Raw genomic sequence first — 12,820 nt, forward strand, 5'->3', positions numbered from 1 at the left:
TAGGAGGGCATTTCATGCTGAGGACATATTGTGACCTTGCATGGAACTAGTGGTTATTCCTTGGCCAGAGTGTTTATTACATGTAAAGGAAGAGCAGGAATTAAAGCCAAAAAGACAGGCCTGATGCATGCATAGGAGAGAGAACAAACCAGATAATGCTTAAGCCCAAGACACGCCTAGTACAACAGTTCCTAGTTACCTTTCTGGGGTGTTAACATTTCTATTTACAGCCAGAAATAGAAATGTATCCTTTTGGACAGCTTGTAAACTAATAAAAACATCCCCTCCTGCAAAATGAAATGTCATTAAAGGAATAGGAAATGCACAGCTATTAGGTGTTATACCATGGATATATTCCTGTGGTCCATAGTCTCACCGTGACCCCGTAGGCTTAGGAAGGGTCATATGGGCATACCCTCGCCCCAAGCTAGTTTAGCAGCACCTCTTGAGTCCAAGGCCCCATGTTCTGGCTCAGCTGCCCCAGGAGGCTGAAACTGACAGTATAGCTTTAACAAAGCCTGGATGGGTTTCCACAGACAGCGAAGTGCAGATTGTAGGTCCTTGGTCTGGATCTCCCATATACCACCGTAAGGGTCAGCCTCGCTATTTCTGGGTACATCTCCCAGTTTTCCACAGGGCTTCACAACTTTCCCCAGGTTCTCCCTAAATATTTTGGGGAAACTCATGTATTTCTTCTTACATGTATAAAAGTTAGCAAATTTTTAAAAATAACATAAAATATACAAAAGGGACACATGTTGTTTGTAAAGCATTTCAGCATATATAGATAAGCAATAATAATTATTAAAGCTACCATAATCTATCCAGACATAGACCCTAATTACAGACTGGAATTGATTTTTCCAGAATTTTATTTTATGCTTATGTTTCACATGTGTCCTAAAATTCCTGCTTTCAGTAGATCCACTCGTTCTTCCAAGGGGGAGTTCACTTGTGCTTGAAAAGTCATTATATGACTGGGTTTCCTTGTCTGCCAAGAGGGAGGAAAAACACTCAGATAATATCTGCGATCATTAGCATTATTATCAAACCCGTCTATCAGCTTCAGGCATCTCATGGCTGACTTCCTGCCTGGCAGCAGCGGCCCCTCATCCCAATCTCTGCCTGAAAGCCCCTTTGGTAAAGGCTCACCCTGGACACTGCTCCTCATGTAAACATTGATGTCCATGCCACAGGACGTTATCCATCCAAACCTCCACTCCTTCCCAAACCTTCCCAGTGCTCAGATGCCAGTGCTCTGTTATGACCAGGGGTGGGGAAAACGGCCTGCTTTGGACCCTTGGTCACTGAGCTTTGCAGAGCAGCTCTCCCTTCATCAGAGGTGCGTTTACTGTGACGTTAAAGAAGCTTAAGCTTGTTTCTCTATTACTTGCACGGCCTCTTCCCAAGTCCCTGGAAAAGGTTGAGGGTTGTGCTCACAATGAAAGCTGCTGCTGCTATCTCCTCCTACCCCAGCTTCCTCTGCACACGCTGCCCCTCATATCCAGGCTGTAGGAATTTTGGCAATCCAGCCAAAGGGAAGTCAGTTTGCAAATACACTTTGTCTGGGTTTAGTAGGATGTGGTTAAGTAGTTCCTACTCACTTTGATGTATAGTTAAGTTAGTTATATTAAGAAATTCAGGTGTAGAGGAAGCTTCCAAGAATATTCCTACCGCCCACTGTGTGGACTTAACCAGTTTCATGACACGAAGGTGCAGGATCAGAGATGACTTTGGACATAACCTACAGCATCTGGTAGAGAAAAAAACATCTAAAATGTATGAACTGAAAGGTGGCCTGTGGAAAATTGTTCTCATCATCTCACATGTAAAACTGTAAGCGAGGAATTGGGTTTTCATTAAGGCTTAGTCAAAATGTAATTTCTCTTCTGTCTGCAATATACTCAATAATGCAGCATATGCAATTAAAAATGTGCCACTATAGACTGCTTGATAAACTAATTAATGAGGAGGAATGTTTATATATAAAAGGCTAAAATGCTAACTGTCTGTCCGACCATCTGACCGGTTGCTATGATGTGCACTGACCACCAGGGGGCAGATGCTTAACGCAGGAGCTGCTGTGACGCGCACTGGCCATTTACAAAGAAACAGCACCATGGATCTGGCACCCACAAAGCAACACTTGGCTTCCGCCAAATGGGACACAGGCCCCGCCACACTCCAGAGCGATAGCCCACCAAATCACAGTCAATGCTGCCAAGACCCCATAGTGCAAAATGCAGTCCACAGCCCAGCCCAGCCTGGAAATGGTCGCTGTGGGCGCTGGGTAATGATGTCACATAGCAACACTCAGCTTCCTCTCCCTAGCGACTAGCCTCCTTGGAGTTTCTTCAGCACAGTAACACGACTTGCTTTATAGCCAGGTGCAAACATTTTACACTTTAACCAAATGTCTGTGAAGCATCTTCATGTGCCTAATTCATTTGATCCTCACAGAAGTCCTGGAGTAGTTAGATAGGAGACTTGGTAGAATCCTACTTTCTTTTCATTAGCCAGAAAACAGAGATTTAGAAGGTTTAGAAACTTGACCCGACTGAAAAGAAGTAAGAAATGGTGAACCTTAAAGATGACTTCAGGTTTTCTCACTGCACAGAATATAGACAAGCACTGCTACAGTTAAATATGTTACCCTTTGTTCTCCCTGCATGATCTATAATAATAATCTGCTTCTTGTTGACATTTACTGCTGTGTTGCTGACAATTACCTGAAAGAGAAGTTGGGGTGCTTCACTGGGCTGGAAAAAGTTTAGCTAAATCAGAAAGCACGTCTAATTAAGCAAGTTTAATATATATATATATATATATATATATATATATATATATATATATATACTAATAAAAGAGAAAAATGGTAATTGGCGTACGACGATACCCTTTTCATTGGCTAATCAGGGCTATATGCAAATTAACTGCCAACTAAGATTGGCAGTTAACTGCCAACAAGATGGCGGTTAATTTGCATATGTAGGCACAATGCAGGGAGGCGAAAGGGAAAGCAGGAAGAAGCCCCCTGCCACTGACAGTGATCGGAAACCCAGGGGGGAGCTAAGAGCTAGGGGGCAGGGCAAAGGCGGCCCTGGGGCCGCCTTTGCCCTGCCCCCCAGCCATGATCGGAGAATCAGGCGCCTTTTCCGCCCTGGCCAGTGATAGCAGGAAGTAGGGGTGGAGCCAGCGATGGGAGCTGGACACAGTCAAAGCTGGCAGTCCCGGGAGCTAGGGGTCCCTTGCCTGGGCCTAAAGCGGAGCCCACGATCGTGGGGCCGCTGCAGCTGCGGGTCCCCGCTGCCTGGGCCGGACGCCTAGGCCAGAAGCGTCAGGCCTGGGCAAGGGGCCGATCCTGCGATTGGAGGGTGATGGGGGTCAATGCCTGAGGGCTCCCAGTATGTGAGAGGGGGCAGGCTAGGCTGAGGGACACCCCCCCCCCACACCCAGTGCACGAATTTCGTGCACCGGGCCCCTAGTATATATATATGGCTAAGTTGACTCACGCATGCACAATACATATAAAGCTCTCACTGGCGCCAATCGCACACGTGTGTTTTGATCTGTCATTGTCGATTGTGAATTTGGTTGACACTTCTATCATAGAGAAAGGGCAAATAGAGATATTAAAATATTTCTTCTAATTAATTTCCTTTCAATGTGCATGAATCTGTGCACCGGGCCTCTAGTAAATCATATAAATGCTTTGGGAAAATATTTAAATTTAAATTTCTTTCTGCTTGACATATAATACAATCATCAATGAAAATAACATAAAACTCATAATGTCCCACTACCATGAGTCTCATCAGTTCAAAGATTATGTATTCACCACATAAGAACACTTATTTGAAAGGCCCTTATATGGTCTTACAGTCATATATGAAAGAAACTTGGTTGAGGTTTGCTCAAATTTGCCAATAATTTAAAAAGTTTAATTACCAATAAGGTTGTGTGAGGCTTAAAGGAAATGTTCTAAATTACTGGTAATGATTTTTTCAATCAATCATGCTAAAGGAAAGATTAAATGATCTTTCTGATCTTTCTATAGAAAATAAGTTTGCAAATGGTTGTCTTCTAAAGAGAAGATTAAAGAGTTTGCAGCCAAAACATCTATGGAAAAATTTAATATAGAGGTGAGTCAAGCAATTAATTAGTAAATATACCATGTTATTTTCCTAGGCTTGCATGATATTTGTAGTATTTTTGTCCTAAGATCTTTTAATATATTAAGATTTTTTTTCTCAGTCTAAATAAATTTTCACTTTTGTAACCTAACTTTGTATTAGTAATGTGGGACTTTTTTTTTTCTTATAGAATGTCCCCAAATATATGTGAGCTTCAAGCGCATTAAAACCTAGTCATCATTCATTTATTTAACAAATATTGGTAGATCACCTGCTATGATCAGGCACTGTGTGGTGCTGAGAACACAAGCAATGAGCAATCAGATACCGACTGCTTCATTGAATTCCTACCTAGAGTTTCTTAGAGTCTCTCCTGAAGAGTTGCATCAATTTCTGGCCCACACCTGCCAAACTGGAAATGCTTAAACTTAGTTTTGGTGCAGAAGAGAAAACAGATGTTTTGGCCATCTTCCGGGAGAAGTTTTTCTTCTCACTCAGGTAACATATTCCTCAAGGGTCAGCTGTGGCCCTGCTCTGTGTTATCTTCACTCAGGTTGCAGAAGCTGTCCCTTGTGGCCCAGGAGAAAGAGAGTTGGCAGATCATGTGATGGGAAAGCATCTGCTCAGGATGGTATATGTCATTGTAACTCACATTTCATTGGCCACGGTAAGTCACATGACCAAGCCTGAAGCCAGGACTATAGTTATCCAATAGGAAGGACTCCAAAAATATGGCTGTACACATTTAGAACAATAATACAGTCTACCTCATAAGCCTTCTGGGGTTGATTAGAGAGAAAGATTAGCGATAAAGATATTTGAAATGTTTGTAAGATACCTTTCCAGAATGTTGGCTTTCAAATATCCATTTGTAGGATGTAATTAAAACTAACATATTACATATTACACACATATGTGATAACATTGTCCTTACTGCTTTAAAGTAGGTTATAGATCAGAGTTGTCAATAAAAATATAATGTAAGCCAGGTACGTAATTTAAAATATCTTGATAAAGTAAAAAGTAACACATGAGGCATAGCTGGTTTGGCTCAGTGGCTAGAGCATCAGCCTGTGGACGGAAGAGTCCTGGGTTCAATTTCAGTCAAGGGCTCTGGGTTGTGAGCTCGATCCCCCATGGGGGGCATGCAGGAGGCAGCCGATTAGTGATTCTCTCTCATCATTGATGTTTCCATCTCTCCCTCTCCCTTCCTCTCTGAAATCAATAAAAATATATTTAATTAAAATAAAGTAACACATGAAATTAATTTTACTATATTTATTTAACCAATATGTTCAAAACATTATCTTTTTGTCATGTAATCTACATAACAAAATGTTAATCAGATATTTTAAATTATTTTTTTTCATGTAAGTCTTTAAAATCCTGTGTGTTAAAGCACACTTAGAGTGACTCTTAGTTTGGGCTACTCACACTTTAAGTGCTCACTAACTACATGCAACTAGTGACTATTGGATGAGACTGTGCATGTCTGGACCATCCAACCTCTAAATATTCTCATAGAAACAGAACGATTATTTGCTAGATAGATTCTTAAAACTAGAGGTCAACATTCTTTGTAAAATGCAGGGTCAGTACTTTTCAGGAGAAGTAAGTAGACTTCTGTTTAATTATTTTACTATTGAGGTACTTAGCTATATCCTCTTTCACCTCATAAAGAAATGTAGCAAAGCAAATTAAAACTTTCCCCCAACTTTTACTCACCTTTCACCAGCTTTTGATTTGGTGAGCTGGAGCCAGCTGGGCCAAGAGTGTATGAACTTTACTTGGATTCCTGGTATTAATATTACTGTCGACTCGACCTTCTAATACCATCTACAGAAATAGGGTGGGCAGGAATGGCTTCTTGACAGAGCACCTTATTGTAAGTGTGATTATAAACAATGTGTCTTGAGTACCACTTCCTTTAAATGTATGTTAATAGTTCGGTATCGCTTTTGGATGAAAGGATAGAAACATTTACCTTCTCTCTTGAAATAGTAAATAGGAGTGTCCTTGAAGACGCTGATGGAGTTATTCTGTTGTCATGAATCAGCCATAGCACTACAAGACAAAGTTTCTAGTATCAGCAAGATGAAGGGATCATCATTACCTGTGAAAAAAAGAAAACAAAAAGTAATATTAACAAAATAAAAATCTATAATAATAAAAGCGTAATATGCTAATTAGACCAGATAGCTGAATGACCTCCGGATGTCATTCTGGATGTCCTTCCGGACGAAGCCGCAGCGGCAGGGGCCAAGGTAGAGACAGTTAGGGGTGATGAGGCAAGCAGGCGAGCGATTAGGGGTGATGAGGCAGGCAGGCAAGTGGTTAGGGGTGATCAGGCAGGCAGGCAAGCAGTTAGGAGCCAGCAGTCCCAGATTGCAAGAAGGATGTCCGACTGCCGGTTTAGACCCACGGGATTGGGCCTAAACTGGCAGCCTGACACCCTCTGAGGGATCCTGGGTTGCGAGAGGGTGCAGTCTGGGCTGAGGGGACCCCCCTCCCCATACATGAATATCATGCACCGAGCCTCTAGTTTAAAATATTTAAATTAAATATCTGATTTAATTTTTAAGTGTTCAATGTTAAATGAAGGTACACAGGAGTTCAGTTTGTTCACTTAACCTAGATGAGTGCTTTGTGGTTAATTTATGTTGGTAGGTTCCTATTTTAGATATGCTTATATCCCTAACATCTACCACAGTTCTGGGCACCCAATGTGCAGTCCATAAATACTTACTGAATTGAATTAGAGTTAGCCTTCTGGGCCCTAGCTAGTTTGCCTCAATGGATAGAGCATCCACCTGTGGACTAAAGGGTCCCAGGTTGGATTCTGGTCCAGGGCACATGCCTGGGTTAAGGGCTCAATCCCCAGTAGGGAGCGTGCAGGAGGCAGCTGATCAGTGATTCTGTCTAATCATTGATGTTTCTATCTCTTTCTCCTTTCCTCTCTGAAATTAATAAAAATAAAAACATTTTTTAAAAGTTATCCATCTGGAAGCATGTGGTATATGTGTCAGGGGAGCAGACAGGGGAGTTGAGATTGGGCAGAGAACTCTTAACAGAATGGCAAGAATCCTGGAGACATTCACACTGAATGCTGAGATGACTTTGAAGGTCTCTCAGGAATCCTAAGCTTCAAAATAAGATACCATATGATAATAAGAAAACCACTCATACCCAATTTAGTGAGTTTAAACATCTTAAACACTAAAACACTGTGTGTTCTAGTTTGCAGATTCAGAGGCTGTTTCTCTAAGTCTGGTCTTTACCCAGCAGTGGCTTTAGTGCTATTCCTTCCAGACGCCTGATGTCTTCAGAAGCAGCCCGACAACGTGAAATAGTTGATCTAAGTCCCCAAAAGGGACACAAATTACTCTGCCAGCTGCATTCCCTCATGTCAGGAAGAAGAGAGTCCAATATATTTCTTATCTAATACAAAATCTCAGAAGGTTGAAACACACTAACACAGAAAAGAAAATGCAGTTAGGATTCAACTACTTGCTGTCATGAAAAGTATCAATAGTTAATAATGCTGAAAATTCATAGCATGTTAGAGATAAAAGAGTCCTCAAATATCACCTTTTACAGATGGGACAGCTTCAGCCCAGAGAAGTAAGGAGTCAAGACTTCAGTCTCACAAAGTGATCTGACAGTCATAGCTCACTGTCAAGCAAATCCTTCCAACCAGCAGTGCTCCCTGACTCCATGAGGGGGACACATTAAAAAAAGAGAGAGAGAGAATATATTTTTATTGATTTCAGAGAGAGGAAGAGAGAAGGTGAGAGGCATAGAAACATCAATGATGAGAGAGAATCATTGATGGGCTACCTCCTACACGCCCCCTTCTGGGGATGGAACCCACAATGACAGGAATGGAACCATGATCTCCACCGGGTCTGTTTTTTTTTTGTTGTTGTTGTTGTTTTACCTACCAATCTGTATTTCTGTTCTTTTTTTTTTTTTTTTAGCATATTTTATTGATTTTTTTACAGAAAGGAAGAGAGGGATAGAGAGTTAGAAACATCGATCAGCCTCCTCCTGCACACCTCCCACTGGGAATGTGCCCACAACTAAGGTACATGCCCTTGACCGGAATCGAGCCTGGGACCTTTCAGTCTGCAGGCCGACGCTCTATCCACTGAACCAGACCAGTTAGGGCCAATCTGTATTTCTTAAACCCTTCACCTTTTTCACCCAGTTCCCCAACCTCCTCCTGTCTGGTAACCATCAGTCTGTTCTCTGTATCTATGAGTCTGTTTCTGTTTTGTTTGTTAGTTTATATTGTCCTTTAGATTCCATATGTAAGTGAAATCATATGGTTTTTGTATTTCTCTGACTGACTTATTTCAGTTGGCATAATACCCTTTAAGTCCACCCATGCTGTCGAGAGGGACACATTCTTAAAACATAGCTGGAATATCAAGTAATTACCAAATGCCCCTTTCCTACTTTTATTCTTTGCTCACCAGTTACTTAGCTCTCTATTAATTATTTTAATTTATTGATTGATTTTTAAAGAGAGAAGAAGAGAAAGAGAAACACCGATTTGTTGTTCCACTTATTTATTCCTTCACTAGAGGCCCGGTGCACAAAATTCGTGCATGGGTGCGGTCCATAGGCCTGGTCATCGATCGAAGCACAAGAGTCTGGCATGGAAGGGCAGATCCCAGCTGATGTCTGGGTTCTGGGAAGCACCTGGGCCCCCAGGCCCCCACACTGCCCCCTCTGCCTGAGTCATAGCGCCCGATTCCCCACACAGAGATGCGGTGAGCATGGCCGGATGCCACTGGCCGGGGTGAAGTGTGGGCCTCTGGGCCTCCCAGAGGTGCCACATGGAAGCTGGATGGGCAGCGCGCTCTCTCCTGGCTGGCCTCGCAGACCAGCTTCTGTGCAAACCCATGGGGAGACCGACTGGCACCTGCAGTCCCAGTGGCTGCAGCCCAGCTCACCTGGAAGACGCTGCACAGGTGCGGGGCAGGCTCCTAGCAGGTGCCCAGCACCTAACTGTGGGGAGGGGGGGGCCCTCCCCAGCATGCAAGCCCTGCTGTCCCAGGGGAGGGTAGCAGGGGGAGTGAGAGTGAGCTCTGCATTATCACCACACCTCCATCCCCAGGTAGTCGGGGAGAGGTCGCAGCATGTCACCGATGCCCACCATGTTCTGCGCATGTCATAGCGAGGGGTTGAACTCCCGGTCAAGGGGACAATTTGCTTATTAGGCTTTTATTATATAGGATTGGTTGATCCTTGTATGTGCCCTGACTGGGGATTGAACCCACAACCTTGGTGTACTGGGAGGATGCTCTAATCAACAGAGCTACCCAGCCAGAGTATATTTATTTGGTCATAGTCCAAAGAGTTCAGAAACTTGTGTGCACAACTCAGGCTCTTCTAATGGGTACACAAATGGTCACAAATATGTGTGTATACAAATCTGTGCATGTACACACACACACATTTATGGTTATAAATATACTAAAGGCCCATTGCATGAAGAGATTCATACAATAGAGCTTCCTTCCTCTGGCTGCCGGTACCGGTACCGGTTTTCCTCCAGTACCCGGGACCCAGGCCTTTGGTCTGGCCATAGTGGAGAAGCCAAGCCTTGAGGTTTCTCCGCTCCAATCACAGCAGAGAAGCCAAGCCTCTTCAGTCTTCAGTCGTCTTCAGTCTTCAGTCTTTGCTCTGCTCCTGCACATGCAAATTAACCACCATCTTTGTTGGGCTAATTTGCATACTCATCCTGATTGGCTGGTGAGTGTAGCAGAGTGACACCAATTTGCATGTTTCTCTTTTATTAGTGGAGATACCCTTTATACAAATATAAAATATGTTAATGTATTATCTAATACATAAAGAAAGATCATCAATAGTTAAACAGCATTAATAACATACCTATGTACAATATAAACCTGCTAAATGTATTGGAAAAGAAATCAAGGCAAATTGGCTACTTATCAATATTTCAAGGTATTTGTAAAAAATGTATCACTCAATGCTTCTGTTAGGTTCAGTTGTCAATTCTTAGACTTTATACCATGTAGTACTAAACCTTAGGGCAATTATACCAATGAAAAATGATACAACCTAAGATGCGTGTTTAATGTGAATAATCCAAGATTGTGAAAGAACGTCAACTGTTGCAACAGCCATCTTTTGTCCAGTGTTGGTGACAGACTCTAACTTAATTATTCTTCTAACCCTGACCCTCTTTTTCTAAAAAGGAAAGTGAGTGTATTCATTACCCTGCAGTACATCCAAGTCCAGACAATAATGTAAGGAAACTCTCAGGACATTAATTTGAAATAAATTGGATGTGCTTCAAAATAGTTGTTTGAATTACGATGATTTCTGGTGATATGTGGGGTTGTGGTTATTTTTTCCCCCCTTTTTCTCAGGAACATGCTTCTTTTGGGTAATAATACAAATTACACAAAATCTTTTAGCTAATACATACCAGGATATTTGTATTATTACCCAAGAGAACCATGTTACTGAGAAAAAGTATCTTATTATTGCTTAGAGATTAGTGGTTTGATTTTTGAATATGGAACTTTACCATGTGGCAGCATAGCAGAGTGAGTCAGAAGTCTCAGGACCTCATCTGAACCTAATCACCTTCCCAAGGCCCCACCTCCAAATACTGTCTCATGGGGGGTCAGGGCTTCTACATGAATTTAGGGGCAACACCATTCAGTCCACTGCAACCAATAAACCCACATGTACCAGATTTTACTTTCTTCCAAATACTTGTAGCTGATGACGTGGTCATGAACGGAGAGGAGAGGAATGCATTCACCTGCCTCCTAAACCTCAGCTCTCCTTCATATGTATTGACTGGCATGATACTGTCTCTTCTTGGGGTTTTGCTGAGCCACATTCAAGCTTTCCTCTCAAGTTGCTAAACCAAATTTTTCTTCTGACTCACAAATACTCTTAATAATATAATTGGTGGTAACAGAACTATACACATATTTGTTAATTTATAATAGCAAAACAATTATTGTTACAGGTTGAATTGTGGTCTACCCCCCCCCCCCGCCCCGCCCAAAGAAAATAAAAAAGATATGTTGAAATCCTAACCTCCAGTATTTCAGAATGGGATCTTATTTGGAAGTAGGATTGGCGCAGATGTATTTAGTTAAGTAAGGTCAACCTGGGTGGGGTATAGGGCTAATCTAATATGTCGGGTGTCCTTATAGGAAGACGACTGAGTGAAGATAGAAACTCAGGGAGAATGCCAAGAAGAGAATGTGAACACAGAAGACTGGAGTGATGCATCTATAAGCCAAGACATGCCAAAGAGTCTGACAAGCCACCAGAAGCCAGGGGGAAGCAAAGAAGGTTCTACTACAGGTTTCTGAGGGCAGATGGCCGGGTGTTGGGTTCACTAGATTCCAGAACTACGAGACAATACATTTTGGTTGTTTTAAGCCACCTTATGTGTAGTACTTTGTTATGGGAGCCCTGCAAAATGAATACGTCGTCTGTCTTCTGCAATTGAGTTGTAATAGAATAGTAAGAGGCATTTTATATTCTTATTTTGAGTATGTACATATCCTTTCTTTTTCAAATATGCTAAGAAAACAAAAGGTGATAAATTTACTTTTTATTTTTAATGTTCAGAGGTGGCAAAATGAGTCCCAGCAAGTAAAAACCAAATGAAGACAAAGGTAAATACATGTGTTATTTAATCCAAGAAAATAAAGAGCATTCGCTGCACAGCGTGGTTTCTTGCCAGAGCAGTTGCTGGGAAAACAGTTGTAAGCACATTAAAAATGACATTTACAGAATCAGCTATCAAGTTATTTGTGGAATACATTTAAAATGAAATTTTCATTCCCAACTCTAATATTAAAGAACATTCTTAGTATTATTTACAGTATTTATTATGCGAAGTAGAAGGAGGATATCAGATTCACAAATACACTGCCAATTTGGGAGTTACTCGCTGAAAAGTCTAAGAGGTGTCTCTGAAGGACTGCTTGCTTCAAATACAAGGAGAATATTGGAGATTCATAGAGGTTTCTATAGCCTCACACTTCACCAGAATCATTTTTGAAGTTAAAATAATTCTTTCATCCCATCATAAAGCAGAACATATTGACACGTGTGGAAAAATCCAAGAATGCCAAGTCACATTCCTTTTTGTATAAGTAACCTCTGTGTTCAATACTGAAAGCACAGAATCCTGAAGAGAGCAGTGATGTGCAGAATAAGCAAGACCTAATTGAGGTATGACTTGCTGGTTAGCACCCCTTTACCTGAAAATGGAGGGAAATGGAAGCTGTAAAGTAACATGCTTTACTCTGTAAAAATATTCATTGATAAGAGGTTGCTGCAAAGATATGGTCAGGATAGTAAGCGAATATAATACACACACACACAGTGTCTTCTCCACAAATTCTAAAGGATTATGTCTGACTTCTTCTTGCTAAACCAGTTTGATCTAGCACCTACTATGTGCTGGAACGCATATGCATTGAAACAACCAACGAAAGGCTTCTTTTCATGGAGCTTGTGTGGTACTAGAGGTGATAAACAATGTATATTGTTCTCTTCTATGTCCTATCAAATTGCTTAAGGACTTAATCTTTGCAACTAAAATTATGAATTGCATCACATGAGAAAGTGAATTTGATGGTTCCATCACATTTGTAAATTTAGAGCCATATTTTAAA

The 12,820-nt window shown here is 41.6% G+C and overlaps 1 long non-coding RNA gene across 1 annotated transcript in view; it reads left to right on the forward strand.

Annotated features, from left to right (window-relative positions):
* Positions 1–12,228, forward strand: part of LOC132219803 (uncharacterized) — a 17,650-nt gene extending 5,422 nt beyond the window's left edge. Inside the window, exons 3-5 of the long non-coding RNA XR_009449620.1 lie at positions 4,058–4,142; positions 4,324–4,631; positions 11,342–12,228. This is a non-coding gene — a long non-coding RNA (uncharacterized LOC132219803). The remainder of the gene's footprint in view (positions 1–4,057; positions 4,143–4,323; positions 4,632–11,341) is intronic.
* Positions 12,229–12,820: the final 592 nt, after the last annotated feature.

The sequence above is a fragment of the Myotis daubentonii genome, chromosome 1 (assembly GCF_963259705.1).
Source record: "Myotis daubentonii chromosome 1, mMyoDau2.1, whole genome shotgun sequence".
Lineage (NCBI taxonomy): Eukaryota > Metazoa > Chordata > Mammalia > Chiroptera > Vespertilionidae > Myotis > Myotis daubentonii.